Source organism: Pan paniscus, chromosome 22 (assembly GCF_029289425.2).
Source record: "Pan paniscus chromosome 22, NHGRI_mPanPan1-v2.0_pri, whole genome shotgun sequence".
NCBI lineage: Eukaryota > Metazoa > Chordata > Mammalia > Primates > Hominidae > Pan > Pan paniscus.
This window is the reverse complement of record NC_073271.2, coordinates 28,556,881-28,569,454: the sequence shown is the minus strand read 5'-3', so window position 1 is coordinate 28,569,454 and position 12,574 is coordinate 28,556,881. Positions and strand designations below refer to the sequence as shown.

Sequence of the window (12,574 nt, the reverse complement as noted above, 5' to 3'; positions counted from 1 at the left end):
GGTTGCAGATGTAATGAATTAAGTTGGTGACATACTGGAGTAAGGTGGGCCCTTAACACCATATGACTGGTGTCCTTATAAGAAGAAAAGAAGAGACACAGAGGGAAGACAGCCATGTGCAGCTGGAATGATGCACCTGAAGCCAAGGAATGCCGAGCGTTGCCGGCCACCACCCAAAGCTGGAAAAGGCCAGGAAGGATTCTTCCCTAGAACCTTCAAAGGCAGCACAGCCCTGCCAACACCTGGATTCAGACTCTGGCCTCCAGAACTGTGAGAGGATGAATTTCTGTTGTTTTCAGCCACCCAAGCTTAGGAAAGGGGTTGCAGCAGACTGTGAATAAGACAGGCAGCCAGTCAGCCTCCATGGAATTCCCAGGCAGCTTGCAGGAGCCACACTGGGCCCTGGGCTCTGAGAACCTCTGAGGCCCAGCAGGCGCAGGGGCCCAAACTATTTCTCGGCAAGGAGGAAGGAAGGTTCATCCAGAATGTAGATCCCCTTCCTCCTTCTCACACCTCACGAGGTCACAGCGAGGCGGCTGGGAGGAGAGCCAGGGACTTTTCACTGAGGTGTGTGGGAGACAGCTTGGCAGCCCTTGGCCTCTGAAGGGAGGAGGTGGCGTGAAGGAGGGCAGCTTAGGAACTTCCCAATTCCTGCTCGATGACCTGTGTGTAAAGTATTCCTGTTTAGGTTTCAAAATCCTCTCAGAAACATAATTCTCGGAAAATCCAGGCACCCAATCCAGCTCCCTGGCCTTCCCTGAAGTCTGAAGTCAAAGGGGCTGAGCCAGCCTGCCCTGGGGTCCTCACGCCCACCAGCCCAGAGTGCTCTCTAGAGGAAGGCTACAGACACTTCCTGGCACGTTCATCCAGACGTTAGCTGTCTTGCTGAAACTCCTTTTTTCACCCTTGAAAACCACTGGAAGAATGGCCAAGAACCCAGCTATCCTGAGTAAGTTCACTTAGAGAAGCAAAATCTAACATGAGTGGCAAAACGGACATTGGCACCAGGAGTGTGGGTCAGAGTCCTGCCCCTGGGAACTACATCATTGCTTGCACAGTGTACCCCCCAGGCACCAAGAGACCAGGCCGAGACCCCTCAGTGGCCCTGGGCCTCTGGTCAGTGTCTTCCCGCCTGGCACACAGGCAGGCCCTCATAAAACAATGAGTACTGAAAATTCCAGCCTTCTTGGTGGGTTCTCAGCACCCTGTCATGAGCCACACCCTGCCCCAGGGAACTCAGGGTCACCCTGATGCTACCCCTAGGCCAGTGCCCCTTCTGAAGTGCCCCAGGCTGGCACCCCATACTTAGATCTCTTCAGCCTCCTCATGAAAACCTTCTTGTCCATCACCCCAGCATTCCCCGGACTGTGGTCCGGGGAATAAATAAGCAGCTGACCACACATCAAATCAATTTTCAGAGTTTGCCTTTGGTTTAATATTCATGGCTTATCCAAAAGATCTTGTCACTGTAGCTAGATGAAAAAAAAAAAAAATGACAAGGCTCCGGAGAAGCAGAGCCACAAGATGGAAGATACCTGGGTCCCAGGTTCATGAAGAGAGGAGCTGCCTGCTCCACAGACTGTCACGTGAGTGGGAATGAAACTTTTGCTGCGTTTAGACCATTATCTTTCTTCACTCTGTCACATAGTCTATCCCCGCTAAACAGAACTTGACCTCCTCCAGACCATTTACATCAAGACCTGTACGTGCAGTGCAGTGGCCTGAGCCTCCAATCCATGCCCCACCTATCCAACTGGCCTTACCATATTCTTATTCTGAGAGTGGTATTCTGGGGGCAGAAGCTCAGTGCATAGAATTGACTAATGCCAGATCCTTCAGGTGCTTTGCACTTTGAAGTATATCAGTCCTAGCACATTCCAAGTACAAAGAAGACACGTCAGCAGTACAACCTGCCCTACACTCAGTTCAATTCCTTCTTCAAAAACCTAGGCCCGGCCAGTTGTGGTGGCTCACACCTATAATCCCAACACTTTGGGAGGCTGAGGCGGGCAGATCACCTGAGGTCAGGAGTTCGAGACCAGCCTGGCCAACATGGTGAAATTCCGTCTCTACTAAAAATGCAAAAAATTAGCTGGGTGTGGTGGCACGCCCCCATAATCCCAGCTACTCTGGAGGCTGAGGTGGGGGAATTGCTTGAACGCTGGAGGCAGAGGCTGCAGTGAGCCGAGATCGTGCCACTGCACTCCAGCAGGGGAAACAGAGCGAAACCCCATCTCAAAAAAAAAAAAAAAAAAAAAAAAGACAATGGAATGTTATTTAGCACTAAAATGAAATGAGCTATCAAACCACAAAAAGACATGGAGAAACCTTAAATGCATATTCTTAAGTGAAAGAAGCCAATCTGAAAAGGCTGTGTACTGTCTGATTCCAACTATATGACATTCTGGATAAACCACAACTATGGAGACAGCGAAAATATCCATGGTTGCCAGAGGTCAGGAGAAAGGAGGAATGAATTGGTGGAACACAGAGGACTTTTTGGGCATTGCAACTACCCTGTGTGATACTACAATGGTGGAGCCACGTCATTGTCCATACGTCCAACCCCATGCAACGTACAACACCAAGAGTGAGCCCTCATGTAAACTATGGACTCTGGGTGATAGTGATTTGTCAATGTAGGTTTATTGATTATGACAAATATCGCACTCAGGTTTGATATTGCTAGTGGTGGAAGCTGCACGTGTGTGTGGCAGGTAGGATTAGAGGTTGATGAAAACTCTGCACTTTTTGCTCCATTTTTCTTTCTTTTTCTTTCCTTTTCCTTCCTTCTTTCCTTCCTTCCTTCCTTCCTTCCTTCCCACCCTCCCTCCTTTCTTTCTTTCTTTATTTTCTTTCTTTCTTTCTCTATCTCTTTCTCTCTTTCTCTCTCTTTCTTTCTTTCTCTTTCTCTCTTTCTTTCTTTCTTTCTTTTCTCCTTTCTTTTTTTTTCTTTGTCACCCAGGCTGGAATACAGTGGTAAGATCTCAGCCCACTGCAACCTCCACCTCCCAGATTTAAGCAATTCTCCTGCCTCAGCCTCCCAAGTAGCTAGGATTACAGGCATGCACCACCACGCCTGGCTAATTTTTTTTTGTATTTTTAGTAGAGATGGGGTTTCATCATACTGGTGAGGCTGGTCTGAAACTCCTGACCTCGTGATCTGCCCGCCTCAGCCTCTCAAAGTGCTGGGATTACAGGTGTGAGCCACAGCGCCTGGCCTCTTCTCCATTTTTCTATGAACCTAGAACTTCTCTAACACATTAAGTCTATTTAAAAGGAAAAAAAAATCCCTATCACCTCGGCCCCAGGATAGCATTACCTATGGGAGGAGAGGAGCTAGCGTTAGGGAGGGGAGAACGAGGAGCTCGGGCGAGCTGGCAATGCCCTGTTCCTTGATCTGATGGCAGGCATGTGTTTTACTTTGTGAAAGCTCACCCAGTTATCCACTGTGGATATGTAAACAAAAATGTTTAAGAAAACTTCACCTGCAGTTATCTGACCTACACTTTTAAACAATAAAGAAAGCCTAGGCACATGGAGCCCTGGATAACTCATGGAGCAGGCGGGTGCGGAATGCCTTCTGTAGCCAGCCTCAGTCCCACGAGGATGGGCTGCTGGGTGACAGCAGGACAGGCTGCCCAAATGCTCTGGTCCTCCAGGGTGCCTGCCCATGCCCCATTCTGTTTGGTCAACAGTGCCAAAAGGTCAGGAAGAAGGACAATTAGAACAACCCCATGGTTTCAGCAACATGGAGGCCATCAACAACCATTTTGAAACCATATGGGATGGGGGGTGGGGATAGAAGCTTGTTCGGAAAAGGTTGAAAAGTGAGTGGAGGGGCCAGGCGCGGTGGCTCACGCTTGTAATCCCAGCACTTTGGGAGGCCAAGGCAGGCGGATCACCTGAGATTGAGAGTTCAAGACCAGCCTGACTAACATGGAAAAACCCCGTCTCTGCTAAAAATACAAAATTAGCCGGACATGGTGGCAGGCGCTTGTAATCCCAGTTACTCGGGAGGCTGAGGGAGGTGAATCACTTGAATCTGGGAGGTAGAGGTTGCAGTGAGCTGAGATCACGCCATTGCACGCCAGGCTAGGCAACAAGAGCAAAACTCCATCTCAAAAAAAAGAAAAAATAAAAAAGAAAAAAGAAAAGTGAGTGGAAGTGAAGAAAGTCAAAGATGGTCCATGTGGTAGGCAGAATAACGGCCCCCAAAGATGTCCACAGGCCTTAATCCCCAGGATCAGTGATTATGTTACCAGACATTCATGGTAAAAGGGACTTGGCAGATGTGATTAAGTTCTCAAAAAAAAAAAGAGAAACAGCTGTAAGAACTGATGTTCAGAGAGAGATTTTTAAATAATTGTGATTGAGTTAAAGTGAAAGAGACTTGTGCATATATGTATGTGTACAGATAAATACATATGCACATGACCCTTAGATCGTATGTATTAGATTTCTTTCTTTTTTTCCCCCCCGAGACGGAGTCTCCCTTTGTCACCCAGGCTGGAGTGCAGTGGTGCGATTTTGGTTGACTGCAACCTCCACCTCCCTGGTTCAAGCAGTTCTGCCTCAGCCTCTGGAGTAGCTGGGACTACAGTGCCCGCCACCATGCCCGGCTAATTTTTGTTTTTGGCTAGGCTGGTCTGGAACTCCTGACCTCAAGTGATCCACCCACCTCAGCCTCCCAAAGTGCTGGGATTACAGGTGTGAGCCACTGCGCCAGGCTCATATGTATTAGATTTCTTACCGTGGGTTATGGTCCGACAAGTTTGAAGGGGGATATTGTCAAGAGACGGCTCAAAATGATGAACCGTGGGCTCCAAGCTAAACGTAAGAAAGGAAATGAGCACAGAAGAGGGGAGGGGCGCAAGGGACCAGAGATCCTGATGAGGACCAGCAAGGTCAGAGTGAGGGAATCACACAGCAGGCTGGAAAGGCAGGAGGCTGTGCCCACGAGTTGTTTGAGGAGTGATTTCAAGGTGGATTTGCAGGTTATGGAAATGTCCAGGAGTGGCCATGGAAGGAGGTAGGAGAGGTTGGTGGAGAAGGTTGCTGGAAACAAGGATGCCAGGACTGAGAATGAAGATGCCCTGTGGACCAGGCGTCTCCCAGGATGAAGGTAGGAAGTGGGGTGGAGCAGGAGCCAGCTGCCAAGGTTGTCCTTAAACAAAAGGCAGATGACAGATGAGCTGCTCCCAATCTCACACCCTTTCCGGCATGCTGCTTTCCCGGTAGGCAAGCTCATGCATTCCAGTGTGCTGGGCAGAGTCATGCCACTGAACTTCCCACACCTTGGTTTCTTGGCTGGTTGAAGAGAGATCCTTTTTAAAGAACAACTACTAATGCAGCTGTTTATTAATGATTCCCTCCTAGTCAAATTAGCCATCATGTTGGATCAGTCAAAACTGCTTTATTTCTTAATAGTTTCAGCCAGAGCTTTTACAATCTTAACTCTATTTGTAGGCAAGTATTTGCTATCCTGGAAGATGGCAGTTGTGCACACTCTGTTAAGAAATCAGTCCTGGAATCCATTAGAGCCTGGAGATGCTCTGTTGATCCTTGTTAAACTGGTGAGGAGAGGAAATGAGAGGATGTGGACTCTTTTTTTTTTCTTTTTCTGTCACCCAGGCTGGAGTGCAATGGCACAATCTCGGCTCACTGCAACCTCCGCCTCCCAGGTTCAAGCAATTCTCCTGCCTCAGCCTCCCGAGTAGCTGGGACTACAGGCACGTGCCACCACACCTGGCTATTTTTTAATTTTTAGTAGAGATGAGGTTTCACCATGTTGGCCAGGCTGGTCTCGAACTCCTGACCCCAGGTGATCCTCCCGCCTCAGCCTCCCAAAGTGCTGGGATTACAGGTGTAAGCCACCACACCCAGCTGGATGTAGACTCTTTTTTATCCGCTTCACATCACTCAGGGATCTTGGTGCAGCTCATGTGTAACTCCAAGATACTCTTCCCTGGTGAATCCTCCCACTGTGTATCAGCAGAAAGTTTTATAGCTACTGCCATGGGTAAAACCTTCCTCAAAGGAGTATCCTGAAAGGTTTGGGTTGAGCAAATCTTAGAACAGCTTAGACCAAAGTTCTTAGGTTTTCATTTTTTGAATACAGATGAAGAGTTCACGACATGAACCCGTAAGAGTGGCAGGAGCTCTCCTCTGTCTTCTGAAAGACACAGGGAAGTCCTTCTTGGGATCGTCATCCTCATCACATTTACAAGGAAAATCCATTAATATTCAAATAATCCAGTGACTATAGAAAGACCAGTGTGAGAGGAAAATAAATCTTGGGGCCCCATACTTACTAAGCTAAAGGGAACAGTCAAGCTGGGAACTGGGTCGCACAAACCTGCCTCCCATTTGGTTCCTAAGACGGCTACAAAGATAAAAAGCTACATACATCGCTCACCTTTTGCCCACAAGGAGATTCCTTGCAGGCCCCAAGATCTTTACTTGAAAATATTTCTGTTGAATTTCACCCTGGCAATGTCAATTGATAGCTTATCCACAGATGTGGGACGGGACAGGACAGAACTCAAAGTCATCCTTCTGCTCGCCTGAGGCAAATGTATATCTGATTGCTTCCTCTGCCCTATTGTTTACGTTATCTTATGTAAAATTGCAGATTCCCTTAGCCAGACAAGTGACAGCATGAATGACTATTTCCTCTATTCACCCTCCTATGAAAATTGTATATTCCCCCAATATCCATCCTTTCCCCTTTAAATATTGAAGCCCTCAAAATTATCTTTGGAGAAAGGCATAGACCTGTCTCCTCAGTGGGTGTCCTTAACTTCGGCAAATAAACCCCCTAAAATGATTACAACTTGCCTTGATCATTTTCATTGATTTATACCAGAATGATGTAAATAACTGATTTTCAAAGAATCATGGTATGTGTCCCAAAGTGTTCTACAGGAGTGCGATATTGTGAAATATATATTTGATCTTTCACGTGTTTCCTTCCATACAACTCCTAAAACCCTTAGAATCTCCAAAGTGATGTGTTTTTGTATGCTAATAAGTTGACTGATGGCTGGCAGCCCCTAGCTAGCTTCAGGATGGGGACTGGTCCCTGGAAAGACCAGGGCAAGATTAAAGAGTTGGGACTTTGAGCCCAACCCCAACTTCCAGGGAGAGGAGAGGAACTGAAGGTTATATTGGTCACTAATGGCCAGTGATTTAATCAATTGTGCCTATGTAATGATGCTTCTATAAAAATCCAAAAGAACTGGGTTTGGAGAGCTTCTGGATAGCAGAACATGTACAGGTTTTTGGAGGTCAGGGCACCCACGGTGGGCATAGAAGCTCCGCACTCCTTCCTCCATCCCTTTCCCTATGTGTCTCTTCATCTGTATCCTTTGTAATAGCCATTATAATAAACTGATAAACATAAGTAAACTTCCCTAAAGTTTTTCTGTGAGCCACTCCATATTGATGGAACCCAAGGAGGGGGTCATGGGAACCTCAACTTGAAGCTGGTTGTTCAGAAGTTCTGGAGGCCCAGACTGTGACTGCTGGGAAGAAGGGCAATAGTCTTGGGGACCGAGACTCAATCTGTGGGATATGATGCTATCTCCAGGTAGATGGTGTCAGAATTGAATTGGAGTATATATCCAGCTGGTATTTGCTGCAGAATTGATTGTTTGCTTGTTGGTGGGGAGGAATCCCCAAACATTTGGTCACAAAAAATATTCCGTGTTGATTGTTGTTGAGTGAAAGAATAGAGAAAGTACTTTGAGTTTTAGTGTGTGTGTGTGTGTGTGTGTGTGTGTGTGTGTGTTTTCACACAATTGGTGTCAGAAGTGGGAGTTGCTGGCTGTGGCCCTGTCTCATAGAAACATGTGCTTTGGGAAGAGAAAGAATGAGAGGATGGAGGATAAGAGACCTTTGATTCCTGGATGGTCGTATGGTCACCCATGGTATGAAGTCACAGCTGTGCTGCACTCTGTTACTAAAGGTTAAAGTTACCTTTCCGGAATTTGGAGACAGATCCAACTCTTGGGAAGTTGGTTCACTGGATGTGCAAGGAAATGCAAACTAATAATAAAGAAGTGAAATATTCAATCCTTTGGTTATTGTTATCTGTAATAGCTAAAATAAAAATAAAAGAGAGCACTAGGAATTAGGGTGTATGACTGTGATAGCCACCTCTTGGAATTGGTGGCTTCATGTTTTGCTGTGATGATTAAATGATATAGTGGGCATAAGCATCTTTTTTTTTCTTTACCATAAACCACTGCACATCTCTAAGGTATTACAATTATACTGTAAGGGTTTTTTATTTGTTGGTTTTTTGAGATGGAGTTTCGCTCTTCTTGCCCAGGCTGGAGTGCAATGGCACAATCTTGGCTCACTGCAACCTCTGCCTCCTGGGTTCAGGAGATTCTTCTGCCTCAGCCTCACAAGTAGCTGGGAATTACAGGTCCTTGCCACAAAGCCTGGCTACTTTTTTTGTATTTTTAGTAGAGACAGGGTTTCACCATGTTGGTCAGGCTGATCTCCAACTCCTGACCTCAGGTGATCCACCCACCTAGGCCTCCCAAAGTGCAGGCATGAGCCACTGTACCCTGCCATGTACTGTAAATCTTAAAGAACACTAATTAACATAGAGCTTCCATTGGTACAATGCTGAACAATTCAGCTCTAATCAAATTACACTCGCGGCCAGCCCTCTCAGCTCTGAGCACCTTGATGTAAGGTAGACAGCTCAGAGACCAGTACATAGCCCCGTGGCTGCCCTCAGTCCAGACATGTCACTGCTGAGCCTGGAGGAAAAGGGAACCCTCCCTCCCCACCCTTCCTCCTTCCTTCCCTCCCTCCCTCCCTCCTTCCCTCCCTCCCTCCCTTCTTTACCTTCTTCCTTCCCTTCTTCCTCCCTAATAATTAAGACCTAAAAAGTTACTAGTATTTAGAAGAGGTCAAAAAAGCTGTACATTTTCCTCTCTTTCTTTTCTGAAGCCAGAGGCTTCCAATGCAATCTGAGTTTCCTGAGGGTCGACATTGCCTGAGTCACTCTGAACGCAGGATATAAGAATATCAGTCACTGGCCCCACATTGGTGTGCTAAAGTCCCCTAATCACCAGGGGCCAATTTCACAATCTTACTTCTGGGAAAAGAAAGGAATTCAATTGCTATGTCCTTGCCTTCCCTCCCACCCGCTTTTTTTTTTTTTATAACCTGCCACCCTCCACTTGGTTAATGCTTTAGATAAAAGACCACACCCTTGTATTCACAAATAAATAATAAAAGGTGTTTTTACATGTTTGAAGTCTTTTTCCAGAAAAAGATGTTCTTTTCTTTTGTGTTTGTGAATGCATTTAGAGAATTGGCAATGGCATGGGGTTGGGGGGTGGGGAGCCATGAGTCAGGGGTCCTGAGGGTACAGGAAAGGCCCCATGACCAAGGGCTCAGGACTGGCACTACACACCCAGGGGCATCAAGATCAAAAGGTGAAGTTAGGTATGAGTTTAAGTCCTTCCTCTAGTCCCAGGTGTGAGACTAAGAAAGTGAACCTGGAGGTTAATTGTGAAGAGAACTAGAGCCACCAGCCTGTTTCTTAGATATTTGGGAGGCTCCCAAGTTAGGGATGACCAAGGATAGCTATGACAACTCTTAAGTGATGAGCTCAGATCCTAGTCCTGAAACAAACCACAGAGGAGAGAAGGTAAACTGAGAGTCCAGACAAGGCAGAGACAATATATTTTCTTCCTGAGCACACAGGAGTAGTATATTTCTCAGCCTGCCCTACCCCAATCTCTCCTTGTAGTACAGTGGGCCAGTGGAAAATTCTGGGCAATGGAAAGAGGGCAGAAATGATGTTTGCCACTTGAAGGTCTGGCCCTTGAGACCCCTTGTGACCCTCCACTACCTCTCTCTCCCCGTCTGCTGTCACAAGTGGACAACAGAGGGGACAAGGACAGACTCTGAGGCCCCAGAAGACAGGGGAGGCACCAAATGGAAGAAACCTCGTTCTGGGCTACACCTGGACTTTGAATTCTTGTAGTTAACATTTGTTTCTAATAGTCACCCAATTATCTCCCATCTTGTCACTTTTTCTTACTTCTTTTCCCTTTCTGTACACCAACCCTCTGATTCATCAAGCCCCATAATTTCCCCCCATATATTTGCATGTATTTTAAGTGGATTTTCCTATGTAGTTGTCCACTTGTGTATTTATATGTATGGATTTCAGATTTTTGTGGCTGTCTCGGCATTTGTCTACACATGTCAATCCATTGTATGGGTTTCTGACTCCAAACAAAAATCCAAAGTCCCATGCCACTGGGCCCCTTCTACTTCATCCAGCCTCATCCAACCTCATCTTCTGCCATTCTCCTGCTTGACTTCAGCCACAGTGCCTTCTTGTTTCTTGAAAATGCTAAGCATACTCTGACCTCAGGACCTTTGCTTTGACTGTCTCTCAGCCCGAAGCAGTCTTCCTCCAAACATCTGCTTTCTCCCTTCCTCCCTTCATTCAGCCTCTTGTACCAATGTGGCCTCATCAGTCAGACCTTTCCGGGTTGCTCTGCAAGACAGCACACCTCCTGCCCCACACCCCTGACTCTGCTGTATCTTGCTACATAGAAACCTGTTGTCTGTTTCTCCCCTTTGGGATGTAAGCAAGGACTTTGCTTTATTTATTGCTGTATCTCCAGCAGCTAGCAAGAGTTTGTCATATAGCAGTATGTCATCATATAGGAAAATGAAGAGTTCTTTTTTTTGAGAGGGAGTTTCACTCTTCTTGCCCAGGCTGGACTGCAATGGCATCATCTTGGCTCACTACAACCTCTACCTCCTGGACTCAAGCGATTCTCTTGCCTCAGCCTCCTGAGTAGCTGGGGTTACAGGCATGTGCCATCACACCTGGCTAATTTTTTGTATTTTTAATAAAGACGGGTTTTCTCCATGTTGGTCAGGCTGGTCTCAAACTTCCGACCTCAGGTGATCTGCCCGCCTCGGCCTCCCAAAGTGCTGGGATTACAGGTGTGAGCCACTGCGCCTGGCCCAATGAACAGCTCTTGAATGAATGACACAGTGAAGAAGACTACTAGAGCAAGAGCAGATCAAAAGTGAATAATTGAGTAGTAGGTTCTAATTAATCCTCATCAGCAACCAACATAACCCAGGGCTTATAGATTTCTCTATGTGATATGCTACACACACATCTACGGAAAGAGAGAGAGATCATCAACCAATTTTAAAAAGTTAATTTTAAAAAGTTAATTGGTTGACATCTGTCAACCAATTTTAAAAAGTTACTCTAAATGTGCTGTGTTGGTCTTGTATTACAATCCTTAGATTACACTACTATTTTATTTCAAACAGGACTGGTAGAAACTTCTTCATGCCTTTTCAACCAAAGGCCTTCAATCCTATAAAAATGAACACCTTGTTCTTTGACCAAGTACCAACCTTAGAAAGTTATGCAGCGAACACCATCTGACTTAGATTAATTTAAAAGTAACTGGATCAATCCCCCTTTACCCCAAGCAACTAAACGGAACAATTTTCTTTTCTTTTCTTTGGGACGCAGCGTAATCCTCAAACCGCAGAGCCACTTGGCGATGAAGCCAGGATCCCAGTGCATTTGATAACTTAATGCAACTTTTTACTAGCACTTAAAACTCAGATATGAAATCTATACTTGATCTTTTCTGCTTGGAATTGGCCAGATTAGTGGTTCTGCCCTCACATACAACAAAAGGCTCTCAGAAACACTCAGGGTCGCTAACCAATCGGAAGGACCAACAGAGCTCGACAAACAGACATAAGAGTGGAAGGGCACCGCCTCCCATCCCACCCGCTTAGACAGCCTTTCAACTCTGCCCACTTTGAGGATGTGTAGGATGATCAAGGTAAGCATGATACCTACCTTAACTTCAAGGTGGAAATTAAGGCTTGAGGGCACTTATTTGGTGCCTTATTCAGTTAATTGGAAGATTATATGGTAATTTCACTGCTCATAATAATTAAACCTTTTTTTTTTCACTTTAGGGATGATAATGACATTTGGAGAGTAGCACTATAAACCTCAAAAATCTATTTTGAAGATGACTGGATTTAGGAGCAGGACAGGTTTACTGTACACTTGACCAAACATGCTTTGTTCCCCCAAAGCAGCAAAAAAGCCACAGCCTGGAAGTTTCTAAAACTTGAAGCAGATGTAAATGGCAAATCCAAAAAGCCGTGCCTAAAGAACAGTTCGGGTGACCAGCTGTATCTATTCCAGCCTCCCCATTGGCTCGGTGGAGGATTTCAGACAGGTCTCTCAGTTTCCCCTTCTTTGGTTTCACCTTAGAATGAGGGGAGGTCACAGCATTTCTTCCTTTGTATTTCACAGAAACACAGGAGGCTGGGTTGACAGTCAGCAAATGTAAAGAAATACGGGTGTCCACACGGTAATCATGCTGGCCTGGCCTCAAGCTTCATATTCATCCTTAATTGATTCCCTGGCACACTCGCCAGTGACCTGGCTCTGCTTCACCAAATGGCCCCAAGGGCCCACACTTTCTTAATTGTCCTGTGGACCCTTTATTCACTCCCCCTCATCCTTCCTTTGCTG

General features: G+C 46.1%; 1 protein-coding gene across 8 annotated transcripts in view; it reads right to left on the bottom strand.

Annotated features, from left to right (window-relative positions):
• EVA1C (eva-1 homolog C) overlaps positions 1–12,574 on the bottom strand; it is a 106,143-nt gene that overhangs the window by 66,233 nt on the left and 27,336 nt on the right. The window lies entirely within an intron of this gene.